Here is a 6,151-nt window from a genome sequence, read left to right as displayed (position 1 = left end):
AATCTAGAGACGGCTGCCTTTCTTACTTTGTGGCCACTTCCTCCAACTTCAAAGCCAACAACACAGTATATTAAAATCTCTCTCTGACTCTGATTTCTTCTTCTGCCTCTCTCTTTTATTTTAAAGAATCTTCTTGTGATTACCTTGAGCCCACCTAGATAATACAGGATAATATCTTGATCTTTAAGTAAGTAAAGATTAGTAAAATTAATTACATTTGCAACTTAATTGTCCACTGCCTTGTAACCCAACATATTCAGAGGATCTAGGGATTAGGATACAAACATCTTTGGGGAATCCTAATTCTGCCTACCACAATGGTTTGATCAAGAACTTCTGGGTTCCCTTCTCTTGGATATGAATTTCAACTGGTTTTGGCAGAATCTCAAGTACTCCTGTATAACCACCAGAAAAGGTAGTTATAGAGCTGTAGAGCATGATATATGAACCAGGTAAAAGGGTCCCTGTCTGGATCATGAAGTGAAGAGGAGTTAAACTTATCTTGATACTATCTTGAACTATTTACCTTTTTTCATTCCTGAACCCTTAGGCAAAGCCTTGTCTTCCTTCTTCCTCATAGTACTGGTCAAGTTTGCAGTTAGTAAAAGAACAATTATGAGTCCAAATTTGGGCCTTAAGAAGACAGCAGTACCTTGATGCCTAAGTGGTATTTCGTTTCCAAGGAATAGGTCATTCTTGGGGAATAATCTTTGAGACTATGAGTATCAACATTCATCTACAAGTGCCATTGTTCATCTCTTGTTGTTATTGGAGAAGGTTGGCTTGATTTTTATTATGGCATTTTTCTTTACATGGAGTAGTACAAAAATTAGGCAAATGTGATTTAAAAAACAACTAACTTAGTATAGAAAGCCCCATAAAGCAATGATTTCAAAGTACTGTGAAGTGAGGGTAAAGAAGCTTTGTGGCAAGAAAGATACTCAGTGTGGACATCTCTAATGTTTCTCTTTTCAGCTCTATTCATGGATATACTTACTTGATGCACTGACATGACTATCATGGTCATTGGGTCATTGTTCCCAACTCCTCACTTGATTCCCTATATTAGAATTGTGTATCCATGTCCTTTGTCATATGACTATGTAGTACTTCCTGGTGTGACAGAATGTGTGTTGCTGTCCTGTTGATGTTGGACTTGGCCATTTTACTTACTTTCACTGATGGCATGTGGATGGGATTGGCAGTATGGGGGATATGTACCTACACTTTAAGAGGCCCTGCATGTTTCTGATTATTTTCCTGGCTCCTGGACTTTCCATGAGACATATGTGCTCCAGCGAGCCTCTGGTCTGAAGAGAGTGAATGACATATGGAACAGACCTGAGCTCCACCCACACCCTGCAGCTCATCCCTTGCAGACATGTAGTCATATGAGCAAAAAAAAAAAGTTTGTTTCATTAGTCACTGGGATTTTGAGGTTATTTGTTATGAACTATTATGAAAGGCCATATTCAATTGCTACAGTATCCAAAATTGTACTGAAATTTTTTGTTGACTGTATCATGTTGTTCTCAGTTACAAAAATCTAAATGAATCTCTTGACTCCACTGTTTTCCTCAAATTCCATATATAATCAGTCAACCGGGTCCAATAAATTAACCCTATTAAATTTCTCCATAATTTTTCTTTACTCACTGATCATATGTCACTGCTTTAGTTCACGTCAGCATTATTTCTCTCCTCGGTAATAGGAGAGGTAACAGCACCAGCATCTTAGATGCCTCCATCTCAAGCTTTCCAATCCATTCTTCACAATGATCTAGAGTAACTTTCGTAAAATGAGAGTCTAAGAGTGCCAGACTTCTGAATAGAACATGTAACTGTCTCTATTCCTTATACAATGAAGGGCAAATGCATTGTGGTGGCATGCTCAGCCCTTCATCATCTGATTTCTGCTTATCTGACTACCATGTCATTCTCCCACCTATATCCTATGCCTGATATAAGTCCCTCAGAAGTCCAATCTGAAGTGTCTTGATATGTCATATATTAGTCTCAGTTTGGTCTATTTTTTTTAAAGACAAAATTTCTTTGTTAGGAATGAATTGACTTCATGTTTTCATAATGATCAATTTGGCATGCTCTAAGACTCAGAGCTAACAGAAGTCCTTACATTAGTAAAATATTTCCTGACTTTCTCTCTCCAGGCAAAATCTGATGCTCCATCCTTGGCTCTTATAAACCCTTGCACAGACCATTACTATAGCACTTACATTATTGTATTAGAACAGACAGCATATCTATAGCCACTATAAAATAGTGAGCTGTTATTCTTTATGATCCTAGTCACCTAAACAGTGTCTAATAGATTGCTTTATGCATTCATTTTCTTATTCATTAAAAAAATGTTAATGAGGACTCTGTCTAATAGGTGATGGGTTAGGCACTGGGAATAAACAGTGAATGAAATGAACAACATATTTCTACTACTTCTGTAGCTACAGTGTGCAAGCACAGTATTAAACATATTACGTATATTACCTGATTTACTTCTCTTAAACATTCTGAAAATTATATAGCACCCTTACTCCACATGTAAAGACACTAAAACTCAGAGTCGTGCTCCCTTTGGCAACACATACACTAAAATTGGAACAATACAGAGGAGATTAACATGGTCCCTGTGCAAGGATGACATGCAAATTTGTGAAGCATTCCATATTTTTACTGTCATACAAGTGAAGTAAGTCACAAGGAGAAAAACAAATATTGTATATTAACGCATGTATGTGGAACCTGAAAAAAATTGGTATAGATGATCTTATTTACAAAGCAGAAATAGAGATACAGACATACAGAACAAACATATGGATACCAAGGGGGAAAGGGGGTGGTGGGATGAATTGGGAGATGGGAATTGACATATATACACTCTTGATACTATGTATAAAATAGATAACTAATGAGAACCTACTGCATAGCTCAGGAAACTCTAGTCAGTGCTCTGTGGTGACCTAAATGAGAAGAACATCCACAAAAGAGGGGATATATGTATACATACAGCTAATTCACTTTGCTGTACAGTATAAACTAACACAATATTGTAAAACAACTATACTCCAATAAAATAAATAAATAAGTAAAAACTCGAGTCTAAGAAGAGCTAGTGATGTGATTTCTCCATTTTTTTTTTCCTCACCTAGTGTGGGCTGGTAATTGAGCTTTGTGGATGCTACAGTGACTGTGAAAGGTACATTTCAATTATTTGTTGCTGTGATACAACTCTAGGACACAGGGACTTAAAAAGCCATTTTACCTTTACTCTCAATTTTGTGGGAAAGGAATTTGGATGGTTCATCTCTGATGCACATGGTGATAGTTATGACTGGAAGATCCACTTCCAAATGGCTTCATCTCTCATGCTTGTTGCCTTGGTTCATCTTGCCAGCTCTCCTCTCCTCTCCTCTCCCTTCTTCTCCTCTCTTCTCCTCTCCCTTCTCCTCCTCTCTTCTCCTCTCCTCTCCTCTCCTCTCTTCTCTTCATTCCTCTCCTCTCCTCTCCTCTCCCTGCCTCTCTCTCTTTTTCATTCCTTCTTCCCCTCTTTCCCCCAACCCTCTTTCTCATCCCCTCTCCCTCACTCTCATTCTCTCCCTCTGAGGTTTCTCAAACTCTAGGCCTCTCCCCACTGCTTGAACTTTTCAAAGCACGGTCATTTTTGACTACGTAAATCATGTAAAACAGATTTCTTTCTATCAGGCATGTCTCAACTTCAATGTTAAAACCTCAGAGAAGTCTTCCATGAACAACCAATCTAGGACAAGTCATCCACTATCAATTTTTTCATCCAGTATGAATTCTCTGCAAAACATTAATCAATATCTTATATATTTATTTATTTATTCCCCATAATTTCCATTTATTTATTCACTCATGTATTCAATAAATATTTATTGAGCACATACATATATCAACAGCTATTATAGACATTTAGCAAACATCAGTAGGAAAAAAAAAGAAAAGCCACTAAGATTCCTGGTGGCATGGAATGTGTACTCCATAAGAGCAGGAATCTAGCCTGTCTTCCTCACCATTGTATATCCAGAGCCTAGAAAAATGCCTGACATGTAATATATGCTCAATAAACATTTTTGATTGACCAAATGAGCAAGAGTGAGGCTGTTATAAAAAGGGACAGGAGGAATCTTAGAGTAGTATGAGAGACACAACCGGGGGAACTCATTATCATTTGAAGATCATGGGAGAGCTCCTTGCAGAGGTGATATTTAAGCTGAGAATCAGAAGATGGGTTGAAGTTAGTGACAATATCAACAACAGTGGAGGCAGGACTTTCACCAGAGTGATCTACATCCCAGTGATAGAAGTTAGATCTGAGATTCAAAGAAAAGTAGAGAATAATGGGAAGGAATATGCAATTTTCTCTTTTGGGGATTGAAGCTAGGATTTATATTAATTTTTATAGTAATTTTGAACTCTTAGCTCTTGAAACCATATATTATAATTATATACACAGAAAGATGGTTTTTGTAACCTCCAGAGTACCTTGACTTTTCAATGGTTGCTCTTGAAATTGATGCTGCCAAGTGCTAAACTTGTTTTTGAATTAAATTGAATATTTATTTTAAATTAAATATCTAGTAATCCTCTTTTTTGTTTGTTTGTTTGTTGCGATACGCGGGCCTTTCACTGTTGTGGCTTCTCCCGTTGTGGAGCACAGGCTCCAGATGCTCAGGCTCAGCGGCCATGGCTCACGGGCCTAGCCTTGAGCATGTGGGATCTTCCCGGACCGGGGCATGAATCCGTGCCCCCTGCACCAGCAGGCGGACTCTCAACCACTGCGCCACCAGGGAAGCCCTAGTAATCCTCTTTTAATCAGAGATTCAAAATGTATTGGAATTTACTTAGGTAAATATTATTACCTGGAGGGTATGTGTTTCAAGCCCCTCTTTACCACAAGCTTCCTTCATCAATTGTCTATTCACAGCTTCTTTATTTGATTCTCATAAGTCCTGCAAGGTCTCACTGATTCTAAGACTCCAACTTCCACCCTGTTCTTGGGATATCTCCTGTTTTAAAGATATGACAATTACTTCTACTCTGCTCTTTCAGGGTGATAGGGGAAAATGCTGTTTCAAGATTTATCCCCATTTGGTTTTGCCTCACATAACATCTCACTACAGTAACTTTCAGTTTCAGAAATAAGTAAGTTCATCTATAAATTACAAAGCCACAAGGAAATATATAATATTTATAAATTTGATATGTACTCAAATATTGAGATACGTTCATGAGAATGTTATTCTTCATAGAATAATACACAAATCAAAAATTAAAACCAGAAGTTTAAACAAAATAAAACCATATGTTATGATGTGTGATCTCATCAGACCTGTGCCCCTTATACCATTAGGGGGAGTCACTAAACCCATTCTCCCGATGTTTCATTTTACAACAAGAGTCTTATATTAAGGTAGCACTGGACTCTTACTGACCTCTCACTTCCCTGGAAGATAGTAATCTAGAAATTTAGGGAGTAGAAACTAGGTAGGTAGAGCTCAACCTATTACCCATTCAGTTTTAATCTGGCCTCCAAGAAGCTTGTATTCTGGCCCGTTTTTGTCCCCAGTGGTTAAGTTTATTGGTAAAGGCTCCTTCCACGTGGAGGAAGCAGTGCTACCTGTGACAAGGTGAGCCCTGATCCTGGGGAGCTGCCTTTTGTTATCACACAGTGATCTGTGCTCTCCATCAATTATATGAGTTATATTTTTATCTCCATAGGATAAACTTCTTCATTTATCTCTTAACCGGTTCAGAATTTGAGTGGGAGATAGGAGACCCTTCAGATGTTAATATTGTAGGAACAAGGTAGGAAGTAAATGGGAGCATATGTTACAAAAATGCACAGAACTGGGCTCCTTGTTCTTTTTTTGCCATTAAAAATTTTTTTGTTCTTGGGTAAATCATTTAAACTCCCTGAAACTCTGTTTTCAATCATTAAACTGAGGGGAATGGACTATATTAATGTTTTTCAGACCCTAAAGTACCTACCATCCCCAGAGAGGTAGAAGAGGGCTCAGTGGAGGAGAAGCAACTTTGGAGTTCCCACATCTGCTTTATCAAGGGGCCTTTTACTATAATTACCTTTACTTGGAAAGCCCTTCTCTGAGATCTC

At 38.0% G+C, this 6,151-nt stretch overlaps 1 non-coding gene across 1 annotated transcript; it reads left to right on the top strand.

Moving 5' to 3' along the window:
* The first annotated feature begins 2,580 nt into the window (after nucleotides 1–2,580).
* Nucleotides 2,581–2,687, top strand: LOC117312514 (U6 spliceosomal RNA). The gene has a single exon (XR_004526838.1). It is a non-coding gene; the product is annotated as a U6 spliceosomal RNA (small nuclear RNA).
* The last annotated feature ends 3,464 nt before the right edge of the window (nucleotides 2,688–6,151 follow it).

Source organism: Tursiops truncatus, chromosome 5, assembly GCF_011762595.2.
Source record: "Tursiops truncatus isolate mTurTru1 chromosome 5, mTurTru1.mat.Y, whole genome shotgun sequence".
NCBI classification, from domain to species: domain Eukaryota; kingdom Metazoa; phylum Chordata; class Mammalia; order Artiodactyla; family Delphinidae; genus Tursiops; species Tursiops truncatus.
Note: the sequence above shows the minus strand (reverse complement) of the source record. Positions and strands in the feature narration are given on the sequence as shown.